Raw genomic sequence first — 26,384 nt, forward strand, 5'->3', positions numbered from 1 at the left:
AGGACACCAAGTACAGTCTTTATTTCAGTGCAAACAAGAAGTCCTCTGGCCCCGATCCTGCACTCAGACTCTGACATCTGCTTGAATACACCCAGTGCCAGACAGCTTACTACCTCCGCTACCTTATTGCCTTCCCAGAGACTAAAGGAAATTTGCATATTCTGACCACAGGCCAAGTGCCAGTGGCCCATACACCATATTGTATTGCCAGGTATTACTGATACCTTTCATCTTTGCTTTCATCCTCTGAGATGAAATCCTTTTACAGCTGAGGAAATTGTAGTTCAGAGGGACTGAGGCACTCCCCCAGAAGCAGGAAGTGGCGGACACCAGGATTTAAGCCCTAGGCCTCTCTGACCTCACAGAGATGGGAGATACAAATTACTGTGACAAGATGAACTGTGCCTTCCTGTAACTGTCACGTGTCATTTCTAGTTTTGCCAGTTAGACCCACACGTGCGGGCGTGCTAGGTCGCTTCAGTTGTGTCTGATTCTTGGCAACCTCACGGACTGTAGCCTGCCAGGCTATTTTGTCCATGAGATTCTTCAGGCAAGAATACTGGAGTGGGTTGCCATGCCCTCCTTGAGGAAGTTTTCTCGACCCAGGGATCGAAGCCAAGTCTCTTTCATCTCCTGCATTGGGAGGCAGGTTCTTTACCGCTAGCGCCACCTATGAAGCCCCAGTAGGACCCCCCCATGCCACCAACCTGGACATGAGGTCGGAGGGAGAAAGAGTTTAGGAAGACTTCTCAGAGGAGGTGATATCTGAGTTGAGACTTGGAAAATGAACAGGAATTAACAGGCAGAGCTGGTTAGGAAGTTTTTTTTTTTCCAGGGGCTCTTCTAACTGCTGTCCCTTCTAATATTTCACAGCTGCTTGAGGCTTGAGAGAACTGTCTACTCTTGCTGTTCATATTATATGAAAATATCTTCTTGCTGTTCATTCTTCCCCAAACATCACCAGTAAGTAGAGATCCAACAGCAGTGCTTGAATACCTTCAGGGACAGGGAGCTTACCACCCGACCTGGGAACCTTTTCCACTGTAGAACTGCTCTGGCTCTAGGCCAGGCTGAAGATGACTCCCTGTAGCCACAGTCAGCTTGTAGTCACATAGGATGCGGTCAGCCCCTCTCCCCACCACCAGCCTTCAGATGCTGGGCATAGCAGGCAGGTCTTGGAAACAGCCTGAAAGTCTTGGCCGAAGTGTGCCCTGTTCCTCCACCCGTGCTCCTTGATATAGACTGTCCATGCTGCTTGGGCCTGGCCACCTACTTCTGGGATGCCCAGCCCCTGCCCTTGAACTTGGAGGCAGGTTCAGGTAGAGTGTGGACTTGGTAGCCGATGCCTGGTTCACATCCCAGCTTTGCACTCACCAGGTATGACCTTGGGATGAGTCCCTTAAGTTCATCATGCCTCATTGTCCATGCATCAAATGAGATTAAGAATAACATTACATTATATTAGTCACCTAGAGCTGCCATAACAGAAGAGAACAGTCTGGGGGCTTAAATAGAAGACATTTGTTTTCTCACAGTTCCAGAGGGTCAAGAAGTCCAAGATCAAGGTACCAGGAAGTTCAATTTATGGTGAGGCCTCTCCTCCTGGCTTGTAGACAGCCACTTTTTCCCTGTGTCCTCACATGGCCTTTGCTCTGTGTGTGCCCCGAAAGAGAGAGAGAGGACTCTCTGGGGTCTCTTCCTCTTCTTATAGAGACACTAATTCTGTTGGATGAGGGCCCCACCCTTATGACCTCATTTAACCTTAATTACCCCGCTAAGGGCTGTATCTCTAAATAGAGTCACACTGGGGGAATTAAGACTGCAACACATGAATTTGTGAGAACACAATTCAGTCCATAACAAGCACCAACCTCAGAGGGTTGCGATGAGATCAGTCGGGCAAATGTGTGTAAAGCGTTAAGAGCAGTACCTGGCATGTGGTAAGAGATGTGTTTGTGGACACTGCTATTGATCCTGTTAGCATTAAACACAGGGAAGGGGAGAATCCGCTATCCTTGCTGCAAGTCTAGACTCTGTGAAAACCTAATAAGTAGACACAATAGTAATAGATATCTATATTCAGCCATAACAAAGAAGGAAATCTCAACATTGAAACAACACGGATGAACCTTGAAGGCATTTGTGCTAAAATAAATCAGAAAGACAAATACTGTGTGATGTCACTTATATGGGGAATCTAGTATAGCTGAAATCCTGGAACTAGAGGTCAGATTGGTGGTGGTGGTTCCGGGGAATGAGGAGGTGTTGGTTAAAGGACACGAACTTCCTGTAAGATTATTGAACTCAGCAGATGTGACGAGCAGCATGGTGACTATAGGTAACCATACTGTACTGTAAACGTGGAAGTTTTTAGAGAGTGAATCTTAAATATTATCACCATGTGCTGTGTGTGCTATGCTTAGTCACTCGGTCGTGTCTGACTCTTTGTGACTCTGTGGACTGTAGCCTGCCAGGCTCCTCTGTCCATGGGAATTCTCCAGGCAAGAATACTGGAGTGGGTGGTTATCACCATAAAAAAGGTTTAAAAGAAAAAAAAAAAGCAGCATCTATTTATATCATGCTTCTCTACCGGGCTCCATCGAAGTGTTTTATGGAGCGGATGTAAGCTTCATGCCAGCCTTGTGAGACAGATATTCTTAGTATCCCGATTGTGCAGTGAAGAGATGGAGCCACAGAGAGCTGAAGTGACGGCCCCAGGTCACACAGCCATCAAGTGCCCAGGACCTTAATAGCATTGATGCCATTATTTATTTGAATAGTATTTATTAAGCTTCCTTAGTGGCTCAGTGGTAAAGAATCTGCCTGCCAATGCAGGAGACACAGGTTTAATCGCTGAGTTGGGAAGATTCCCCTGGAGAAGGAAATGGCAACCCACTCCAGTATTCTTGCCTGGGAAATTCCATGGACAGAGGAGCCTGGTGGGCTGGAGTTCATGGGGTCGAAAAAGAGTCGGGCATGACTTAGCAACTAAATAATAATAACAACAGATTCATTAAGGGTAATCTGACCATGCCGAGAACTCAGTCGCTGAACTCCGGGAATTCACAGGCTGGTGGAGGAGACAGACCTGAGGGCAGGGAGTGGCAGTACTGTGTGCCGAGTGCTCATAACATGACATCTGTGCTGTGGTACCTAGCAAGGCCCAGGGAGACACCAGGGAGAGCTTCCTGGAAGAAGAAACATGTAAACTGAGATCAGAAAGAACATAACCTGGATACAGAGCTGGGAATGAGAGTGTGCAGCTGTGGGCTATCGAAAGATCCATAAGCTAATCATTTCCATTCTAAGACATTCCAGTGCTTCTTTGGTAGCCTCGGGTCTCTGATATCGCCTAGGCATCCTGGAGCAGCCTAGCTGCTTCCCCCGCCACACTGAAACCTGGAGGTTCCATACTGGTTCAGAGAATTATATGGTAGCCCCTCAAATTTTTATGGCACTCAGGGGACCTGTGTGGTCTCAGCACAGTGTCACAGCCCAGGGATCTGGACACTCCCAGGATCACTGTGGCAGCTTCTGAGGGTTCCAGATGTTTTGAACCCTGGGGATTCTGTGACAACCCCGAGGATTGTGTGTCATCTCCTGCGTCCCCTAGCCCTACTCTCTATGTTTTCAGAAAGAAGAATATGCAGAGTCACAGTAGGCAAACTTTTTGATGGGGGGAAAAGGAAACATGGAAAGATCTATACCTGGCTATGCATTTACAAGACTTGTGCTAAGTCACTTCAGTCATGTCCGACTCTGCGACCCCATGGACTGTAGCCTTCCAGGCGCCTCTGTCCATGCGATTCTCCAGGCAAGAGTACTGGAGTGGGTTGCCATTTCCTTCTCCTGGGAATCTTCCCAACCCAGGGATAGAACCCGTATCTCTTATGTCTCCTGCATTGGCTAGTGGATTCTTTAACACTACCGCCACCTAGGAAGCCCTTCACAAGACTGAAACAGGTGGAACCTGTCTAAGGAGGTGTGACTAGAAGCCCTCTGCCTCCAGAAGCCTGGGGGATTCAAGGAGTCTGGATTCTTTAGGGTCTATTTTCTTCTGGAAAGCACTGTCCTGATGTGCAGACCTGTGACTTGGAGAGGACCAAGGATGCACCTGCTGCCTGGATACGCAGGCGCTGCTCCTCCGGGCCCTCCAAGCAGGTGCATCGCGCAGGGCTGTGACTGTCTGTGAGGGGGGCTGCACACTGCACTCATGGACAGCAGCACTGGCCCCTCCAGGGGCTCCTATGAGCTGAACCTTGCCAGACTGGCACCGCCGGGTTCGTCCCAGCCCCACTCACTGCTCCCGGCCAGCTGGGAGACGTGTCTGGGCCTCAGGTTCATGCCTGTGGAGTAGGACTGATACTCCCCGCTGTTCCACCGGGGGCCTGAGGAGCCGAGTGGGTGGGGGAGAGGCCTGTGTAAATGCATGAGACCACGGTCCTGCGTCCCCACAGGCGCCGTGAGCTCTGGGGAAAACTCCTTCGCACCGCGGGATTTCCTTGGTTTCCTCATCCGTAGAAAGTGGATGAGAGGAGCTCAGTGCTGGACACACAATAGTTCCTCAACAATGCAAGTTCCATCCCAGCTCCTCCACCTCTGAGCAGAGATGGGAGCCAGGCACCCCGGGGGCGAGGAAGAGCCTGGTTTTTCAAGTGGAAGAGCCCATCTGGCCCCAGGAAAGTCAACCGTCTTGATACCTTTTCCTTTTTTTCACCCTGGGCAGAGTCAGCTGAGAGCTGCCTGTGTCAGATACTGGGCCAAGAGCTGTACACTCATGATTTCGTGCAGCCCTCCCTACAACACTGTGAGATGGTAGTATGGTAATCCCATTATACAGACAAGCAAACAGAGGCACAGAGAAGGCAGCCGAGTTGCCCCAGGTCACCTGATGAAAACAGGGCCAACCTTTGTGTCCGAGTCTGCCTCATTGCACAACCTGGACACTAATCACTTCTCTTCCCAGGTGTCTTTCTAGAAACAGCCAGGGGAGAAAGAGGAAAACAGTAGGTGAGAAGCAGCTGGAGAACTAATCGGACCTTTGGTGCCTGGCTGGCTTGGACCCAGGCTGGCTCCTTGAACCCCTTGAAGATCCCCTTCCTTCAGTAGACTGGACGCCACCCCTCTAGTGGCCCGCTTTTAGAGAAACTGCTGGTGGAGGGTGTCGGAGCTTCTGGTCTGAACAAGAACCAGTTCTGTCCACCCTTCAGAGGTCGTCCTCCTGGCAGAAGGGAAACAGACACGGTTACTGAGGGAGAACGGGGTCTGGTGGCCCCCTGACCCATGTCGCTTTTCCAGCCGATTGGGACTTGGCATCAGACAGAAGGGCAGGATTCACTTCCCCATCCCCACTGTAGCCAGATCTGTGGTGGTTCTGGGATCCATGGGAAAGGGGGACCCCAGGAACCAGCTCCTGTGCTGCAGCCTACATTCTCCCCCATAGGGCTCCCCCAGCCCAATGTGGGCCTGAAAGCCAGACAGCCCAGCCCAGAGCCAGCCTCTCTGATGCCACAGCCAAATACCAGACCACTTATCAGGCTTTTCCAGGGAACCAGTGTCCCCAAGCAGAGCTCCAAGCCTGCAATTAGGAGAGCAGCAAAGGGCTTAACTTTCTCTGGGCTGCGGGCTTTTGAGTGGGAAAGATAAGCTTGGTCTGGATTAAGCTGGAGGGTAAAATAATATTTACTCTCAAACAGTACTCTGTCTCGGGGCGAGTCTGGGCCCTGGGGCTTCGAGGGATTGGGGTCGCCAGGAGGTCTGCCATGCCCTGCCAGGTCCCCAGATGTCTCGCCTCCCCACCCACCATCCACTGGGCGGGTTTCACAAGCCAGTTCCCTGCAGTGTTTGCTCTCATTATGAAAAGAAAATGAGAAGAAGCTATAATGTTCAGTGTGTTATTATCTGCAGAGCAGTTGGCCTGTGTAATTATCTCCTCCAATCCGTGAAACCACCTTGGGAGTTGGGCTTACTGACCCCCAAATAGATCCAGAGTCAAGTCCCAGCTCAGTTACTGTCTAACTCTTGACCCGAGGAAAGTGACTTCATTTCCCGTGAACCTCAGTTTTTCACCCATAAAATGGGAGCGCTAATAGCTTCGTCAGGATGAGGCACAGCGTCTATAAAACACCTCACCAGGGTCCCGGATCCCAGGGGCTTAATGAACAGTAGGTTGTTTTCAGAAATAAGATGGTGCTACTGGTAAAGAACCCGCCTGCCTATGCAAGAGATGGAAGAGACGCGGGTTTGATCCCTGGGTCAGGAAGATCCCCTGGAGGAGGAAATGGCAACCCACTTCAGTATTCTTGCCTGGAGAATCCCGTGGACACGGGAGCCTGACAGGCTACAGTCCATGGGGTCCCAAAGAGTCAGACGTGACATAAGTAACTTAGCACCTAGCACTGGTAAAAGAAACCTCAGATAGGTGAACTCCCAGCTTTTTTTCAGTCGTAAAGCTGAGAGGCACGCTCAAGGCGATGAAGGCATGGCCTTGTATGAGCCTGGCCTCTAGCCACTGAGCCGGGGAGGGGCCCAGGGCAGGAGCCGGGCGGCAGGGGGGCCCTGGGAGAGGTGGCCTTTCAGACACAGCCTCAGGGTCCAGAGCAGGAGAGGCCCCAGTGCTTCCTGTCCCCCATCCCCTTTGTGGAACAACAACCGGCCCATTCTCTGCTCCTCATCTCGGGCTTCACTGATTCGTGCCCCTGGAGGCAGGGAGAAGTGCACCCTGGCTCATTCCCAAGGAGAACAAAGCCGGAGGTCAAGGCCAGCTCGGTCGGGGCAGGCTCTGGCTCCGGGGCAGCACGCGGGACTGAGAATGAAGCAGGGTCTGCACTGACCTCCCTCCCTCCCTCCCCCACCCCTGCTGTAAGAGGAGCCCTTCTGGGTCCTGGGGTAAGCTCAGCGCCCGTGACCTAGCTGTGAGACTGGGGGGAGACCCCTGCCCCTCTCTGGGCCTCATCCTCTCATCTCCAAAACCAGAGTCCCAGAAATAAACAGAAGGTTAGCAGATGCAAACTAATGTGCGAAAGTGGAAGTCGCTCAGCCGTGTCCGACTCTATGCAACCCCATGGAATCCCAGTCCATGGAATTCTCCAGGCCAGCATACTGGAGTGTTGGCCGTTCTCTCCTCCAGGGGATCTTCCTAACCAAGGGATCGAACCCAGGTCTCCCACATTGCAGGCAGATTCTATACCAGCTGAGCCACCTGCAAAGCCAAACTAACAGGATGTGTAAACAACAAGGTCCTACTATATGACATAGGGAACTATATTCAATATCCTTTGATAAACCTGAGCGACTGAACAACAATATGTATGTATAACTGGATGACTTTGCTGTACAGCAGAAATTAACACAACATTGTACATTAACTATACTTCAATAAAATTAAAAAAAAAACTGATGGGAACTCGGCCAATGCTGGAGAAATCAAGGAAGGCTTCATGGCTGAGGAGCCATCAAGCAGGGCATTGAAGGGTGAGAAGAAGTTCTCTAGGCGGACAAGGAAAGAAAAGATATTCCAGGCCCAGGATGCAATACTCACAAAGACCCAGCAGCTTCAGAGTGTGGAGGAAATGGCCCCTTTGCAAAGATTTGTTTTAATTAGATGAATAATACACACTCCTAGTAAGAAAAAAAAGTCACTCAATATAAAGAATAAAAGGAAAAGTCACTAAGAGGCAGTTTATGTTTGATACTGTTTCAGCCCTTTTTAATATGGTTAAGTAAGGGGCCTTTAAACTCCCTATTAAATGGAGAATCTCAGAGTCTGGGCAGACAGGGAAAGAACAAAGACCTGTCTTCTGGAACTGGAGACAGAACCCGAGCCCTGGACAGAGGGACAGCATTTCCCGGGCGTGGGGGCTGGGAAGATCACAGCCGGGGGTGGTGGGGTGGGGAGCGGACGCCCAGGCAGACACTCAGGCGAGGGGGACAGCGCTGGCGCCTGCCCCCCACGACCCCTCATGGCGCAGGGCTTGCAGCAGGACCTCTGGGGCCAAGGCAGGGAGGCCAGGCGAGGGTGTGCTCGCGGCAAGGGCCAGCACTGCAGTTCCTGGGACGCCCTCGCCTCTGTCAGCTGGAAGTGGCCGTCCCGCCGCCAAGCTGCTGAGAGGTCCCCGTCATGGCTCAACTGTGGTTTCCTAAGCCGTCTGGCTGCAGCCTGGGGAGGGGGCCTAATGACACTGTGAGGTCACTGCTGTGATCTTGCCAACTCTTCAGCGCCACCTTTAAAATACGGTTCATGGACTTGGAGCTAAGAGGGAGGTCAGGAGGGGCGGGGGTAGGGGGCATGTGCCCAGGACAGGTGGCTTGAGCTGGCAGCGGCGGGTCAGCATCAGCGCAGGCTGGGCTGTTGGTGCCTCAACCTCCAGGTCCAAGGCCAAACTTGAAGTCTCTTCCCGAGTAGCACCCCATCTTCCCTGGATTCCTGCCTCATTTCTCCCAGCTCCCGACACCAGAGAATTTTCCCCAGAGGCCTTACCCAGAGCACCTTATCTACTTGGCACGACTGAAACAGTCCATGATGGAGACCTTGGTCCCACCCCCACCTCCAGTATCCTATCGGGCAGTCTGGGCACCTGAGGTCCCTGGGGGGAATCGCAGAGCCTTGTGGAGCAGGGGGACCCAGTGACCACCTGAACCATTGTCAGCTTGGCTGTGAGTATAGGATGGGGTGTTCCATTTCCTTCACGGCCCCTGTGAAATCTGTTAACAGTAATTATGAAGTTATGGGGAATTCCCAGTCCTCCTAATTAGTGTTAATAGGGGCTGGGTGAGCTAGCCATGGGAAAATAGATGTCTTTGTTTGCGTTGTTGAAACTAGAGGGCTGCGTCCTGCCTCTAGGTGTGATTCAGCTACGTTCTCTTCTCTCCCCCCGTCTCTTAGTACCGTGAATGCACACGCAGTGTACACACCCGCCAGCCATCATATTCACTGTGCACACACACATATACACGTGCACACAGGTACACATGCACACAATGGCAGCAGCCCAAGATTGCAAGTTGTGCGGCTGGATTTGGATGCTGGATTGAGACGCCATTGTGCAAAGCAGGCACCAAAGCCACACTCCCGGCCCTTCTTGGCAGTACCCTCAGAAGCCCCCACCCCTACACCATACCCCTACCCCAGAGACCACTCTGAGCCGGGCTCCCCAGATTAGACTGTATTAACAAACCATTACACGTTCCAATTAGCATGGCAAGTGAAGCTGGCTGGCTGAGCAGGGTAATAACGCTCTCCTCTCGCTGTTAACAGGCCGAGGCGTATTTCCCCAGGAGGGAGGATCCCCCCACCCCCCCATCCCCCGTTCTCTGTTGTGAAAAGGAGATCTGTGCGAGACGCCTCGCCATCTGGGTCTGGGGCCATCCTGGAGGAGGGCTCCTCTGGACCAAGCAGGAGAGAGACAATGCGTGAGGATCTGAAACTGACACATACCGTGCAGTGTGCGCTGCTGAACCTGCACGAGGATCTTCTACGGAGGACGGCGCTTTTTCAGCTGAGGTGTGGGTGCCCACAGCACCTGGGGTATTCCTCCCCAAGCCACGGGTTGCACAGCATCTCAGGGCTAGCTCTGTGTGTCCTAATGGAACATCAATGCACTCAAAGATTTGGAAGATAATACCTTATCTTTATATTAAAATGACTGTGGATATACTTTGCAGTCGAATGAAAACAATATATATATATGTATGACATGAATATGTGAGGTGAAATAGGAGATGTACAGGCAATTTTGCTCTCCTACTTTCTTCTCTGGGCTGGGTCCCCTGATTTCCAGGTGTGTGGGGATAACAGGATTCCTTCCATAGCCACTGAAAGAACTGAGGAGGGGAGGGTTTGCGAGTTTCTAAGCCATAGCACAATGCTGTGTGATACTGGACAAGTCACTATACCTCTCTGATCCTCCCGTCTCTGAGCTGCGCTTGGGAAACGGTAATAACGCCACCTCAGGGCCAGCTTCACAGGTATGCAACCTGGGCAGTGGCCCAGAGCCCTGCACTTGGTTTAATGCTCTGCTGTTGCCATCTTGTAAGTCATAATAACTGTTGAATCAGACACCCTCATTTTCACTGGGCCTCACAAATTATGTAACTGGTCCTGCGTCTTCCGATACTGTTTCAGCAAGAGTCAAATCAGAATCGTGTGAAAGAGGCCCACACAGAGATTTATTCCTCCTTGCCTCTCTTCCTTTTTTCCTTCCTTCTTCAAACGTCCATTGAGCACTCCTTCCGTGGCAGGTACTGTATCAGAGGCTGGGATTCAGCAGTGAACCAGACAAACACGGTTGCTGCCTTCCTGCATTCAAGGGAAAGGGACAGAAGACAAATAACTGGAGGAGAACTTTGTTGGAGATAAGCGTCAACAAGGAGATGGATGTCACTGGTTGTTCTGGTTCAGTCACTCAGTCACCTCTGACTCTTCGACCCCATGGACTGCAGCGTGCCAGGCGTCCCTGTCCTTCACCATCTCCCGTCCATTGAGTCAGCGATGGTGACTGGGGAGAGGTACTAGTTTAGGTTGTTGGGGAGCAGAGTTGGGAGTGCTCAGGGAAGATCTCCTTGCAGAATTTGATCAGAGACCTGAATGAAGTGAAGGAATACAATGTGTAGAATATCGGCAGGAGCGTCCCAAGCAGAAGGACCAGCAGGTGCAAAGGCCCTGAGGCAGCTGTGTGCTTACCATGTGGAAGAGACGGGGGTGATGGAGCTCACTGGAGTGGGGTGAGGGAGGAGGGGTTAGCCTAAGACGAGTTTGTGGGGGGGCTTGTAAGCTGTTGTGAGGCTCCGATGGGGCTAAGTATGGGGCTGCCCAAAAAGTTCATTCGAGTGTTTTGTGTAATGTTAAGAAAAACCTGAACACGCTTTTTGACTAACCCAATAAATGACCCGGGGGTAGAGGATCCCTTCACCAGTGCTGGTTGCTTCTCGTCCCCTATGGTTAGTACTTGGAGGCCAGAATGGCAGGGGGAAGGATAAAGGTGTCCCTTTTTCCTCTGGAAACTCAGGGATATGTTGTCCCTGGGCAGGGATGCATGGCAGGCCCTCTGGTTCAGTGAGAGGTGATGACTCCTGCCTTAGATCTCTGCCTCCTCCCCAGGCCTCTGAGGCTCCATCTCTGTGCAATCAAAAGGCCAACGACCCCCCCACCAAAAAAAATAACCAGGCCAACCCAAGGCACCCTGATGCTGTATGTGCCAGAAGTGCCCCCAAGGCGGCCATTGCGGTGCAGCTTCATAAACCTGGTCCCCTTCCTCCAGATGAACTCCGAGATGGATGGCATGAATGCCAGGGAGTGGGGCAGCTCGGTGGCCTCAGGTTCCAGGTCCCGTGGGCAGAGCTTTGGAAGCTGTTCTGTGCTGAGCGTGTGGGTAATCAGAGACCCTTCCTCCCTACCAGTGGCCCCACGGCAGAGGCCCACAGCGTCTCTTCCCCCAAGCTTTGTGACCCTGGGGAAGGGATCCCATCTCCTCATCTGTAAATGAGGATACTAACAGTGATGTGAGGATCAAATGAGAGGGCAATCACAGTGCATGGAACATGGGAAGTACTCATTCCCTGAGACCCTTTGGGAGTGGGGTGTCAGCCTGAGTGTCCCCTCTGAGACTCGGCAGCCAGCCACAGGCGGCCTGGGAAGTGAACGCCAGAGGGTGAAACAACCTGAAGACCAGCCCGTAATGCTGAGGCTCCTCAGGACATGCTGTGTGACCAGGGATAGGACCACAGAGCCTTCATCTGTACCGTGGAAAGGATGGACTCTAGGACCTCGGGGGCCCCCTCAAGGCTTGACCTTCTCTAAGATGGGAAAGTGATGGAGTCCCCCGCGAGACCCCATCCACCAGGACACCATTCCTCCCCGTGTGAGGGCAGCAGACTGCAGGTCCCACATTTGCCCAGTGGCCCTTCAGGGACGGGCCTGTAGGCTGAAGGCTCTAGCCATCAGTCTTTCTGCAGCAGGCCTGGCCCCCCCCCGCCTCCCCGCACCATCATAGATGGGAGAGGGGCAGCCTCAGGCCTTTGTTACAGGCCCAGACTCTGGAGTCAGCCCTGCTGCTTTCTCGCTGTGCATCCTCGAGCAGGTGGCTTAACCTCTCTGAGCCTCGGTTGTCACAGCTGGAAACTGGGGATGATAAGAGCATCTACACTGGACCGCGGAAGCCAGTGAGAGCCGTGTCTGGCCCATGCAGCTCTGTGGACGTGCGACATGTTCTTGTTATTGTCTCCTGGTGAACTGGTTCCACCGTGAGGGCAGGGACCCTCCTTCCCAGGCCCTGGCTTCTCAGACCCCTGCCACCCTCTGGACCTCTGCCACTGCCCCTGAGGGCCAGTCCCTTCCGGAAGCAGCTGGGCAGATGTAACCTCATGATGGGGACAAGATAACCTGGGAAGAAAGGATCTCTTTGGGCACCACTGATGAAGCTGAACAAAGGACCCCCAAATCCATATTTTGGAGGGACACATGACCTTAAAAGGGTGTGAAGTAATTGAAAAGCAGCAGAGAGAGAAGCGCAGGTCTGGGCTTTAGCACTCACACAGTTCAGCCCTAACCATCCCTCTTCTCTCCCACTGCTCTCTAATCCTTCAGGGTCTTCATCCTAGTCTCCCCTCCATGAAATGAGGATAGTTGCAACGTATCGGAAAGCTTCAGTGGGACGTTTGTGAAAATCTGTATTCTCCACCCAGCGCCAGGCAACGCGTCTGGGCCTTCCCTGAGTCCCCACTCTGCACCAGGCCCTGTTCTAAGCGCCTCCATATTTCCTTCATCCAACTGACCAGGAGGCACTGGTTGCCCCAGGGTGGAACTCGGAGGTGGTTTGTTCCCACCCTGTTGCTTCACCTGGTTTATGGATCCAGGTTTTCCTTGCCTCCTACTGGAAAACTGACCTTGGAAATTTCAGTTGAGACCTCTACAGAAGAACCCGCCTGCCAACACAGGAGACATAAGAGACTCAAGTCTGATCCCTGGGTCAGGGAGATCCCCTGGAGGAGGGCATGGCAGCCCACTCCAGTATTCTCGCCTGGAGAATTCCATGGACAGAGGAGCCTGGTGGGCTACGGTCCATGGGTCACAAAAGAGTCAGACACGACTGAAGCAACTGAAGATCCACTTCCCCACGGGGTTTCTCCTCCAATAACATTTACTGTTCAGAATTACACCCAGGAAGGGGCAATTGGTGGAGTAATAGCCTGAGACAAAATGCAGAACCATCTCGCCAACACGTCCCTTAGCTCCCGGCATAGCCCTGCCGCCTATGTCTGCCTGGATGTGACCCAGGTCTGCACAAGTAGTCAGGGCCCTCGGGGCTCTGGAGTCACCTTAGAGGGGCTCAGAGGTGCCTGTTCAAGGTCACACGGGCACCTAGGGTAGGCTCAGAGGGCAGCCCAGGACAGCCTTGTCCTAAAGCCTGTTCTGTACCGCCACCGCCCCCTCACCCCCACAGGGTCTCTGGGAACCCCCAGCTTGCCCCCTGAACTCGCTGAGTCTTCCTCTTTCTTAATTAGCGGGCAGCCGGGGGGAAATGAAACACCTGTCACCTTCTTCCTTTTCCCAGCAAGGAGGCTCCCCAGGCTCCCCGCTCCCAGCAGGGCCCCGGCAGTCCTCAGGCTGCCTTGGGCAGGCAGGCTTGTGCACAAAGGCTCACACGTGCAGAGCCTCTAAATTAAATGTGGCTGCCACCCGCTGGGGGTCACCGTCCCAGGGCAGGGCTAGGGGATTTCTGTCCAGGCCTCCGAGGAGGTGGGCTTTAAGAGGAAAGGGTTCTAGCCACCATCATCAGGTGGGCTTCCACCCCTGCAGGAAGTGGTCACAGTGTCTGTGTGTGTGTGTGTGTGTGTGTGTGTGTGTGCATGCTCTCGTGCATTCAGAGAGGGGAGCGAGAGCAGACAGAGCAGAGAAATGAGATGGAGAGAGAGGGAAGCCTGGTACCCAGGACCTGAGACAGAGAGAGGGGACTGGTCCAGCCACAGAGCTAGCTGGTGGCCGTGAAATCCCAAACGGGATTTGATTTCAGAACCCTGGACTTTTTGTCCTTATATCTGCTGGAGCTGTGGATTTGCCTGAGCCCCGCGCCTGTCTCCATCTAAGCCCTGCCCCACCCTGCCTGCATCTTCCTTTAGGGCTCCTAGGCACAGCTGGGATGGTTTTGAATGGGGAGGAAAGAATGCGGATCTCTCTGATTCCTGCCTCCTCCTCTTCTCAGGCCCCAGCCCCGATCTTCCCTTGATTCATTTCCTCTCAGGATCTTCTCGAGGCAGCCAGGACTCTGTCATGATCCCTTTACTTTTCTGTTGCTTTCCCTCCATAACTTGAACTCCAAATACCTGTAGTCATTCCTCTGATGGGAAGGGGTTGTGGCCCTCCCTAAATCAGGCCAGATGACTAGAATCATTGCAGTTGCCCTGGGAAGATCGGGTGTCTCTAATATTTACTACCGAGTGAATGTAAGTGGGGCCATGTGCCCAGTGGGTGTGAGGCTTGGGTGGGGCTTGGCTCCGTCTCCGGTGACAGGTCCTGGTCCCTGGGGAGTTGGAGGAGCCTTCCATGGGATGAAGGATGCTCAGAGGAAGAGTGGGCAGCCTCACCAGCCTGCTCTCAGCATAGGAAGAGCGCTGTCTCGGGAGGGAGCGTGCCATTTGCCTCTGGGTGGAGCTTATTGGGATCACCCAACTTTGAGAAGCCCCCACCCCTATGCTGCACGTGGGCATCACTCGGCAAGAGGGAGGCGAGCCAGGCGCCTTGTGGTCCCCTCACTGACAGGCTGAGGTCCAAGAAAGCTCAGAGGCTGAGAGAAGACAAAGCGAAAATGGTGGGACGTTGACAGCACCTGGCATAGTTTGAGGAGCCGTGAAATCAACAGCCTACATCTGGGTTGCAGCCCAGCTTCAACAGGGACTGTGTCATCTCAGGCCACACTCGCCATAAAACACTATAATCATCTCTGCTCTGCTTGCCTCGCTGGACGGCTGTGAGGGTTAAACAAGAACATAAATACAGGAGGGCTTTGGGAGCTGTAAAGCAGGGTGTTGATGGTAAAAGTTGCATTGTGATGAATGCAAACGTGAAAGTGTTAGTCGCTCAGTCGTGTCTGACTCTTCACGACCCCGTGGACTGTAGCCCGCCAGGCACCTCTGTCCATGGAATTGGAGCAGGTTGCATTTCCTCCTCCAGAGGATCTTCCCCAGGGATCAAACCTGGGTCTCTTGTATTCGCAGGCAGATTCTTTTACCATCTAAAGCAGGAATTTGGTTAGATGTCAGGAGAACTTTCCTACTTAGGGAGGAGACATCAGAACGAGGTTATGCGATTTGTCCTCCTTCCGGAAGAGCTTTAAAAATAAGGTCAGATCAGTTTGGCTGTTTAAAATAGTCCTGAGGTTGGCAGAAGCATTGGCCAAATGATTTTGGACGTCTTTTCCCTTTCCTGACTCTGTAGTTGACTCGGTCAGGAGGAGAGTGATCAGAGCCCATATCTGCGTGTGTGTGATCGCGTTTGTGCCTGTGTGTACCCACACTTGTCTATGGGTCTGGGTCTTGTAGTTTTTCTCAGCGTGTGTCTGTGTGTCTCCGAGGCTGTGTCTACACTATTGTCTGTGTTTTATGTGTAGAGTAAGTTGCTGAAGCCAAAAGACCTCAGGGTGACTCGTCTTCCTGACTGAATGGTTGGAAGAATTTCCTCTTGCCATCCTATCCATCTTGGGAGGACATGGACAAAGCACTAGGGTGAAAAGGGATTTTGATTTTTATTTATTTGTTGCTGTTTTTGTTACACAACGTTCTAAATTTGGGCTGAGAACTAGAGGAAGGACACGGGCTCCGGAGTGTCCCGCTGAGGCCAGAATACACGTCCCTGTGATCTTGGGGTCTGACCTCCCCTCTCAAGCCCTCAGTTTCCACATCTGTATAATGGGGGCAATAACACCTCCCTCACAGCGCTGTCGTGAGGGCTGAGCACATTAGAGCCTGTACAGCCCTTAGCACAGTGCCCGGCCTGTAGAAAGGGCTTTTTACACGTCCCTTCTGTTACAGGCATTAACTTTCAGCAGGATTCCCAGCCTGGCTCCCAATAGATGTAACAGAGAGAGCACTGGCTGTAGAGCCACCTGGCCTTGGGCTCCAGTGTGCCTCTCGGCAGCTGTGTGGCCTCAGGTGAGTCACTTCCCCTCTCTGATCCCCGTTCCCAGTAACTTGCCTGCCTCACAGGATTGTAGGGAGACTCAAAGGAGGGAATGTGAGACTGGCACAGCAGCCGCAGCGCCTAAGAAAAGAATCCGCCTGTGACAGAGAGCGCCCCCTCGGGGTCCTCCCCTGCCATTACCCGCTCCCTCCACCGGCTTGCAACAGGATTCTGTCTGCGTCTGGGCTTCTGCCTTATCCTGTCAGACACTTCAGTTCATCCGCTCAGTCATGTCTGACTCTTTGTGACCCCATGGACTGCAGCACACCAGGCCTCCCTGTCCATCACCCTCCCCAGGAGTTTGCTCAAACTCATGTCCATTGAGTCAGTGATGCCATCCAACCATCTCATTCTCTGTCGTCCCCTTCTGCTCCCGCCTTCAATCTTTCCCAGCGTCAGGGTCTTTTCAAAGACCCCTGTGGTGGGGGTGCTGCTCTGGCAGGAGCTGCCAGGGCTCCCCCACCCCCTTACCCCAGCTCAGACCTGTGCCCTTTCCTGCCCAGTTCCCAGGACCCCTTAATACCCGAGAAGCCATTAAATATTTAAATCCGGGCTGTGTGGCAGCCAGGTTGCCCCAGCAACAGTCCCGCATATTTTGGGATGGATTGCCAAGTCTTTCAAAGGGTCTCCTGCTGCTCTGGCCGGAAGGGGGATGAGATGTGGGAAGAGAGAGCTGTCAGGGGGAGGGCGGGCTGGGGGCTCCGGAGCCCCACTGGGACCTACAGAGACCATCATCGTGGGAATCAGCCAGAGAGCTGGAGGGTCAGAGACAGGGCAGGGTTCTCCCCGGCTTTCCAGAGTCTGGACTTGAATCCAGGCCTCACACCTGCCAGCGTGTTCTCTTCACTTGTTTCCACCCTGGGGGCGTGTTGTCTGGATTGGGGTCTGCGCCCCAGTTCTGCCCTCTCCAGCGAGGCCACCGTGGGAGGCTTACCTTCTCTGGGTCCCCATGTACTCCAGGGGATAATTCACTCATTTCAGATGATGTCGGAACATTGTTCAGCACGGCTTCTGGCCCACGTGAAGCAGGAGCAGTTATTATATTGATGATAGTCCATCCCGGGGCTTCCTTGGTGGCTCAGCAGTAAAGAATCTGCCTGCCAATACAGGAGAAGCAGGTTCGGTCCCTGGGTCGGGAAGATCCCCTGGAGGAGGAAATGGCAACCCACTCCAGTATTCTTACCTGGGAAATCTTATGGACAGAGGAGGTACGGTCCAAGGGGTCGCAAAGAATCGGATACGACTTAGCGACTGGACAACAGCCACCCCTGTTTGTGCTAAGGGGACTCCAAGGAAGTGGGAGACACAGCCCCAGCCACCAAAGGCTTATATGTGATGGGAAGGTCTGTCAGCGATGGTAAATTCTGAGGACCTGTCCAGTGTTCCCTGTCCCCTCCAATCCCAGTGTGAGTCTACCTGGGAGTTGCCTGGGATGCGTTTCGAGACCGGGCCCCCAGCATACGGCAGGGAGCACCCAGACTGGGAGCCTGGGCTGTGCCGTCCAGCTGTGACTCGGCTGTGTGTCCTTGGGCAAGTCCCTCCCACTCTGGATGCCAGTCTCCTCGGCTGTGGGATGCGGGTGACTCTGAGTCACCTTCTGGGGCAGCCTCCCTTTCCAGCTGGCATGGAGGCACCAGCCACCCATAAAGATGGCCCATTCCCGTCCCCACCTCACCCTGCGATGCCCCTTTAGGAAGTGAGCCCAAGAGGATGAGGCCAGCCCTGCAAGCTCCTTGTGACCTCCACATGGGCTCCGCCCTCTAGTCCTCAAAGCGCCTCCTTTCCTGTATTTTCTCCCCTCTTAAACCCCACTGCTGCCTCCCACCCCAGCCCCAGGCTCTCTCCAAAGGCAGGAGGATTTCCAGAGAATTAACATCTCCGCTCCAGACGCTTCAGACACGTGCTGGCTCGTCCCAGTCAGAGGCCAGTGGTGCGGAATCATTGTCCGCTTCTCCGTGAAGGGGAGGGGCGAGTGGGAGGCCCAGAGGAGGCCAGGAGCCACGTGCTGGATGCTGGGTTATGTCAGGGAACCTGGGCTGCGGCTGCCCACGGTGATGGAGGAGGGACGCTGGGCATCAAACCGGCAGACGGCCATTGGCTGGTTGCACCGATATCCTTCTAGATTTGGGGAGCATGATTTTCAGCTGGCCTGGGGCCCCAGCCTCCTAGATAGACCTCAGTTGGGGGGGATCTCACCTTGAGGTCTTTGAACCTGACAGTATAGACCCCCCCAGGGATGGATCCAAAGGAAAGGCCCCCTCCTAGAGCCCACAGAATCCAAATCTCAGAGCTGGAGCCTGGAAGTTGGAGGGCTTATTAACGAATTCCCCAGGGGCTTCTCAGACAGGCTGGCTCCCTCCACCCCAGCTGGCTGGGTCTGCCCCGGGCAGGAAGGCGGCCACATTCAGCTACAGTCAGTTTAGGATTCTGATCCTTCCATCCCACCCCCTGCCTCTCCCCTGCCCCTGCCGTCCCATCTGCTCCTGCTGTAAACTTGCTGCCCCTCTGCTGGGGGTAGGGGCTGAGGGGAGAGGGCATCCTCTGTCTGCGGGGCGGGTGGGGATGGAGATCAGAAGTAACAAACTGGATTAATGAGCAACAGACGGGGAGGGTGTCACCATCACAGATGATCTGTGTCTGAGGCCAGAGTTCCCGTCCCAGGTCCACGGATCACATGGAACTCGAGTAACTGGCGAGCTTGGGGGAAGAATTATCTCTTTACTTCCACTAACACGTGCCTGACTTGAGCCTATCCTCTTACTATTGTTGATGTTCAGTCGCTCAGTCGTGTCCAACTCTTTGCGACCCCGTGGACTGCGGCACACCAGGCTTCCCTGTCCTTCACCATCTCCCGGAGTTTGCTCAAACGCACGTCCATCGAGTCGGTGATGCCATCCGACCATCTCGTCCTCTGCGAGCTCAGTCAACAAGCTGTAGTATTATTAGCTGTACTCGTAATATTGCCATCAGTAGGTGGAAGCAGATATTTTCACATCACCCCCAAACTGTTGCAGATCTTTTGAAATTACAGTAGCTGTCAAATCTATCACTAGGTCTTGAATTTAATGAGTTAATAAAGAAGTATTTGCATATTACGAACATTTTGAAAATATTTTGATACCATTATTTAATATAATTGGTTTAATCCCACGTATCTTATTTTATGTAGGGGTGGGGGAAAGAGCTTACCTTTAGGATCAGGCCAGGGGAATCCCTAAGGCAGGCTGCTCACTGTCTCTGAGCCCGGTCCAATCACAGGTCAGTGGGGGAGCAGACCCACCTCCAAAGACTCTCGTGCGGATCTGTGTGCTGTTAGTTCAAGGCCAGATATACAGTAAGAGTTAACTAGATGCAGACTCTGGGTAGCATAAAGTTTAACACATCTTCCAGGAGGCGCCCTGGAGAATAAGGGGACTCAACTAGGGGAAGCAGAGGTGTTACCAGAAGCCACGCTTGAGCCAGGCTGGGCAGGGAGAACCCACATGGGGAAGATGGTTGCCAGAGTCTGGGGACACGGTGACACTTCCCAGCACCTCGTCCCACAGGGCGGTGGGTTTATTACAAAGACCTTCAGTGCTCACTAAACGGAGAATGAAAGAAAGCCTACCTGAGTGAAACGCTTTCTGAGGTAAATTACCACAAGAATAATGTTTGCGAGGGAGTTTGTTCTTTGCCCACCCAGGCGGGCCCTGGGGTAGGTGCTCTCTGAATTCCACGGAAGCAGTCAGGCTGCCTACCAGCCTTTGGTGGAGGGTGCAGAGCCTTCCCAGAGGCCTTTGTACATGAGTCATCCCCAGTGCAAAGGCAGGAAGATGGAGCCATGGCCCCGTCCCAGGAACTGTCAGAGATGAGCGCCTTCTGTGGTACTGAGTCCAGTTCAGGTCCGTGGGGCAGGGGACAAGGATTGTAGCAAGTGTCACTCTGGGGACCGACCGCCCAAAGTCCCTGGGTCACACCTCTGAAGGATGACCAGGGCAGAAGGATGGGAATCCTGCTTTGGTGTCCCAGAAATTTCTCCAGCCTTAGGCCGGGGGTTTCCTCTCTCTGAGCCTAAGTTTCCTCTGCTATAAAGCAGGAGTGCCTATCTCCGGGGTGATTGAGAAACAGTGTGTGTAAAATGCTCTCCGAAGTCAAAATAAATTAAGATGTTAGTTTCAGGAGGCTGCCTTGAGTAATGCGAAGAGTGTGTGTGCTGCTAAGCCTCTTCAGTCGTGTCCGGCTGTTTGCGACCCCATGGACTGCAGCTCGCCAGGCTCCTCTGTCCATGGGAATCTCCAGGCAAGAACACTGGAGTGGGTAGCCATTTCCTTCTCCAGGGATCTTCCCAACCCAGGGATTGAACCCCGGCAGACGGCTTCTTCACCACTAGCGCCACCTGGGAAGTCCCAGGTGGGCAGAGCAGGGGGTTTAAAGTCAGGAGTTCCTAGTTCTGGCCCTGCTGTGTGACTTTGGACCAGACCCTGCCCCTCTCTGGGCCTCAACACGCCCTCGGTGTGAAGAGAGAGTTGGAGTCAGACCTCACGAAGGCTTCCTTCTCTGAAGATCCTCCGATGGCAGAGGAGAGGGCTCGTGGCAGGAACACCCAGTGCCCAGAGCTGGTTCAGCTCCCAGATCAGAGACTGTGCTCTCCAAGACGCTGCAGCCACTCTGCTTGCTCGACATTCAAGATTCAGTGAGTGCAGGGCCGGGGAAGGCTGTCACTTAGGATCTGCTACATCCACCACAGGCTCTGCCTCCAGGAGCCTAATTAGATGTTATCCCCCATCAGCTGTGTCCATGTCCCCATGTCTGCGCCATTCACCAGTACTTGGGGCTGATTGCTTGTTTATGAGGCCATCTGTCTTGAGATGAAGCACAGCAACCACCACCAGTGACCAAATAAGCCCCTCCCGCTCAGCTTGGAACCTGATGACAAGCGTCACCGTTATTTCGCAAGTCTCAGCCCCAAGTCCTCACTTTTTTTTTTTTTTCTTTTTTGGCCAGACCGCTCAGCACACCGGCTCTCGTTCCCTAACCAGGGATTGAACCCGTGGCCCGCAGGGCGGAGTCTTAACCATTGGACTGCCAGGGAAATACTGCCTTGCTTTTTTTTTTTTTTTCCCCTAAGCCTCAGTCCTGTGTCCTGAAGAAGGAACACAGGGGTCCTAGAGTCAGGCAGACTTGGGTCAGTTCTGGCTTTAAGGGCTTTTCGAGCCCCTTGAGGCCTTAGTTTCCTCTGCTGTAAAAGGGAACAATGGCAATTCATCTAATTTGCAGATCTCTTTGGAGGATCAACTAAGGTCATTCATTATAGGTAAATGCCCAGGACGCAATGCCCTGCAGCATCACTGAGGCTCAAAAATGTTGGTCCCTCTGCCAGCAAGCATGTGTGTCCTCCCCACACACAGGCGCCCCGGGCTTCTAGGCTGCCCCTGCCGCAGCCCCCGTCACCCCCTTCCTGCCCGGCATGCTCACGGTCAACATGGCTGCTAACAGTTCTGAGTTTCAGGTTATTAATTCTCAGTAGACTCGAGTCCTTGAGGGAGGGAAGCTGCTGGTCTCTGTGCCTTGAACCCAGCCCAGTGCTGGCATTAACACACAGGGAGGAACACTAAAGTGCTTTTACCGACACCCTCTCTTTGAATCCACACACTGACCCTGGGAGTTAGATGTGAGAGTGCCCGTCTCAGAGGTGAAGCCATCCATGGAGGCTCAGCTGATGGGGAGGCTGGCCCAGGCCTCCCAGCTTGTTGGAGGCAAGGGCACTGGTTGAGACCCAGGTGAGGATGGTCCCCTGGGACTCCAGAGGCTCCGCCCTGCACCGCAGGGCCCTCAGCTGGCAGCAGCGAATGCAAAACATTTCTTGGCTCCCACCAGCCCAAAGCAGACCTGCCTTTGCTTCCTCCGATGGGGGTTTTGCCCTGTCTGTCCACGTGCTTTCTTTCTTCTCTCTCTAGAAAGCAGGCCCGGGGGGGCTAGAGGCGGTGAAAGTAAAAGGAGTGATTTATGAACTGAGCTGTTCTTCTTCATCAAAGAACCGCTCCTGGGCCTCCTCTGTGCAGGTGGAACTGAGTGGCCACCTGGGGGCAGTGGGAGAGGCAAGATGAATAAAGCTGTCCGGCCCTGGCCGGCACCTGCAGAGGAGAACCCGGCAGTGCTGCGTGACCTCACCCCATGTCTGCCCCTCGCTGGGCCTCGGGGCTCCCATCTGTCACGGGATGGCAGGATGGGATTATCCTCCAGAGGCCTGCAGCTGGCACAGGGGAGGATGCTAGCCAGTCCCTGGGACGCACTTGCCTGGTTGCCTGACTCTGGGCTGACAGCACTGGGTTAGAAACTTTGGAGACCGAGGCATCGCACTCCCTCTTTCTGGCAAGCCATGTCCATGGACCTTATCAGAAGCTCTGGTTTGGAGTCTAGCAGACTTAGGGTTGATTCACGGCCAAGTCTTACTGCTGCTGCTGCTGCTGCTAAGTCGCTTCAGTCGTGTCCGACTCTGTGTGACCCCATAGACGGAAACCCACCAGGCTCCCCCATCCCTGGGATTCTCCAGGCAAGAACACTGGAGTGGGTTGCCATTTCCTTCTCCAACGAGTGAAAGTGAAAAGTGAAAGTGAAGTCACTCAGTTGTGTCTGACCCTTAGCGACCCCATGGACTGCAGCCTACCAGGCTCCTCCATCCATGGGATTTTCTAGGCAAGAGTACTGGAGTGGCTTGCCATTGCCTTCTCTGAAGTCTTACTACACATGTTATTAAAATCCAGGCCAGTTAATTATATTCTCTGAGCCTTAGTTTCCTCATCTGTAAAATGGGTTAACAATGATACCCACCTCCTATGTGAAGATTGAATAAAAGAATGTGGGAGAAATGCTTAGCAGAGTCTGATACATGGTAAACGCTCAATACTACCAGTTATTATGAGGTTCAGTTATCACAAAATTGGAGCAACAAATTTGACTTTGGGGCCACTAAGAGGAAAGGTATATATATATACATACATATATATATCCCTCCTAACCAAGCCTGATGTCCATGGTCTGCCCCACACCCACCTCCATGGGTAGCTGGTGAACATGGTCTGGGCATCCACCTATTTTCAATATATGAGGATGCTGATAATAACAACTCCTCACGGGAGCAGTGCTTTGCAGTTTTCCAAGTGTTTTCACGTCATATCACTTCATTTCATGTACCTCACTGCCAAATTCTTACAACCACCTTTGGCTTCAAAGTTGAGAATCGCAGTTTTCAGAGGAGAACCCAGCATCTCAGGGAGGGCAGTGACTTTCCGAAGGTCTCCAGGGAGCTGGCCGAGGCAGGGGCCACCCCAGGCTGTGCAGAGGCAGCAGTGATGGCTTAGCGTGGCGGGCATCTCCCAGGCCATCCTTTCTCAGCTTCCCCCTAGTGCAGATCTCCGCTGTGTCAAAAAACAGTTGGGGAGGGGGCATCCTGGCAAAGAGGAGGGCAGGAGATGTCAGAGATTCATGCGGAGTTCAGCACCTCCTCCCTGCCCCTGGGATGGGGGGGTGCCTTCTGCATTACCCAGGCCTTCATCCTAGCCTCAGTGTCCAGAGGAAGGTGGGTCACATTACATTCAGGACAACCACCAGCCTGAGATGCTGGGAAGCAAATGGTGACATGGGCACACGGGCTGGGGTAGGGCAGGGGAAGGACAGGGATAAAAGAAAACTATGACGCCCTCCTGCTTCCCTGAGCCCTGAGGTCAGGTGAGGGATGCAGCCCCTGAACTAGACTTTAGAGCTCCCCTTCCTAAGGCTGCAGAAACCTGAGTTTTAAGAAGGAACCGAAGTTGGCTTCATCTTGCCAGTAAGCCACCCTTGCACAGAGTTCCAGCCCAAATGTCCTTGGCCCCTGCCTAGACCCGGGGGTTTCTCATCGCAGATGCCCACCTGGGTAGCAGGGTCCTACCTAGTAGTGACAATGTCCTTCCTTCCCCACACCCCCCAGGGCCAATTTCAGGGAATCCCTCACTGCTCAGATGGGGCTGGGCTTCTGTCCTCTTCCCCACTCCTGCCCCCAACACAGCTTTTCTAACATCTTGCCTGGAGTTTCTAGGAGAAAGAGCCTAGAAATCTCAGGAGGATACTCAGCTTTGCCACTTAAATTTCTAAGGCTCAACTTCCTTCTATAAAATGGGGCAATAGTCCGCCTTCCAAGGCTGTCATGAGGACTCAGCATAATCACATGGTGATACACAGCCCTTTCCATGAAGGCTAGTTTTGATTCTGACTCCTGGGTGTGGATTCCTGGTCCATAACTTACTAGCTGTGTGATGCTGGACAAGTCGCTTCCTTCTCCAGGTCTCAGCTTCCATTGTAAAATGAGGGGGATGGTATGAGATCGACTTCCTAGGCTTGCTCTTGGCATCTAATGAGCTCATGCATGTAAGCGTGTAGCCCAAAGCCATACGGCAGGTACCAAGGAAGGTGGCTGAAGAACTTTCCACGTGTTTATGTTCAGGGCAGAGTACCAGCTCCCAGGGCCGTCGAGAGCTCGCAGGAGGGAGGCCCCTTTCCTGCCTTCCTTCCCATCTGCCCATCCCCACCTCTGCACTCACTTCCAGCCCACTCCCCTGCGCCATCCCCTTCCCAACTGAAAGCTCCTCAACTGCCCGCAGTGGAGTCACCCCAGGGGAGAGTTCGTCCTTCTTGCTGTGGTCCCCAGCCCTATTGTCGTCCCTTCCCTTGCCCGCTCCAGTCTCCTACCCCGGCCTCCACACAAGTGTGAGTTCATGCTTACTTGCATCTCTAGTTCCTAACACAGCACCCAGCGCAGAGTGGATGGGTGGATGGATGGATGGATGGATAAATGGAAGGAGAGAGGAGGGGATGTGTTGTGTTGGCCAAAAAGTTCATCCAGGTTTTTCCATAACATCTTATGGCCAACCTTGTATATGGATGGATGGATGGACGGACAGAGAGGAATCTTTGGTCTACAGCCCAACCCCCGCCACCACTGATGAGACTGGAAAGGAATCTGAACTCGGACCCGAGGCCCAGAGATCCCCGCTTCCTGCCCGTGGGGGTGCCCGCGCAGCCCAAGCGCCCCAGGCCTCGATTTTCCCTGGCAGTGTCCTCCAGCCCAGTGTTTGAGCAGGAGCAGCTGTGGAATTCCCCACACATGCGATCGGCCAGGAGTCTCCGTATGGGCCCCCACGACTGCTGAAACCACACCCTCATTTCCACTGCTGGGAGCTGGCAAGCTAAAGGAGCCTTCTGGCAAATCCTTAGGCAAAGCTAAGGAACCCTTTCCAGCATCAAATTTCTCTCCCCCTGGGAGTCAGGGTTTTCTGGGGAGGGTGTTTGATTTACAGGGCCCAGCCGGCTGTCTCTCTCTCTGCTGGGGCATCACTGCAGATGCCCAGGAAGCAGCCAGGTGGCATCCCAGGGTATGGGCCCCCCACCCCTCCTCCGGTTCATCCGCCGCATGTAGTAGTGTGTCAGCAGGGATGAAGCCTATGCCAGAAACCATGAGTCCCTTGGAGATGAGGTTCCCTCTCAGCCCCAACGAGGGCACCCGGCAGCTGCCATGCGGGCAGAAGGCAGGCATGGCGTGTGGGCCTCCCCAGCTGGAGTGCCCCAGGTGCCGAGAGCTTTTCATCAGCGCTAATGGGCCCAGATCGGCAAGGCACTTGCCCTGAATGTGTGTGTCTGAAGGGCGGGCAGGTGTTCATGTGCGGCTTCCTGAATGTGGCTGCCCCTTCTTTCTAGAGCAATTGAGTATTTTCTCTTACAGGACAAGCTGGGCCAATAAGGGAGACTGACCAGGAGACGCTGTCCTGCCGACGTCGGAAGAACTGTCCGGGTGACAAGTCAGTAAGTTCTCCCTGCGGCCCCTCCCCGCACCCGCCGGATCCCCGACTCCACCCCGCCTCCCATCAGATCGCAGTCTGTCCTCTCGCTCCCCGATCCGCCTTGTCTTCCCCCGTCTCCCCTCTCTTTCTGACTTCGCCCGCCTCTCTGATTTCCTGAGTCTCTGTTGTTCTGTGTCTGTCTTTTCTTTTCCCACTCTCCATTCTTTCCTTCATCCGGACAGAGAAACTGAGGACCTACACGTGCCAGGCACTGCTCTGGACACTAGGAGCTTGGCCGTGAACAAAATCAGTCCATGCCTTTCTCAGCACGCATCCTAATAGGGGAAGGTCTGCGCCACCAAAAGGAAGAAGTAAAATATTGAGAAGAGCCACAGGGTGCTGGCCTAGGCTTGAAGAAA

The 26,384-nt window shown here is 53.6% G+C and overlaps 1 protein-coding gene across 5 annotated transcripts in view; it reads left to right on the forward strand.

Annotated features, from left to right (window-relative positions):
- Positions 1-26,384, forward strand: part of TSPAN18 (tetraspanin 18) — a 207,213-nt gene that overhangs the window by 148,959 nt on the left and 31,870 nt on the right. For all 5 annotated transcript variants that reach the window (XM_055423891.2, XM_055423895.2, XM_055423892.2 and 2 more), the window contains one exon: positions 25,908-25,987. The gene's annotated coding sequence lies outside the window, so the exon portion shown is untranslated. The remainder of the gene's footprint in view (positions 1-25,907; positions 25,988-26,384) is intronic.

Source organism: Moschus berezovskii, chromosome 14 (genome assembly GCF_049115385.1).
Source record: "Moschus berezovskii isolate FMDL1 chromosome 14, NW_MosBer_1.0, whole genome shotgun sequence".
NCBI lineage: Eukaryota > Metazoa > Chordata > Mammalia > Artiodactyla > Moschidae > Moschus > Moschus berezovskii.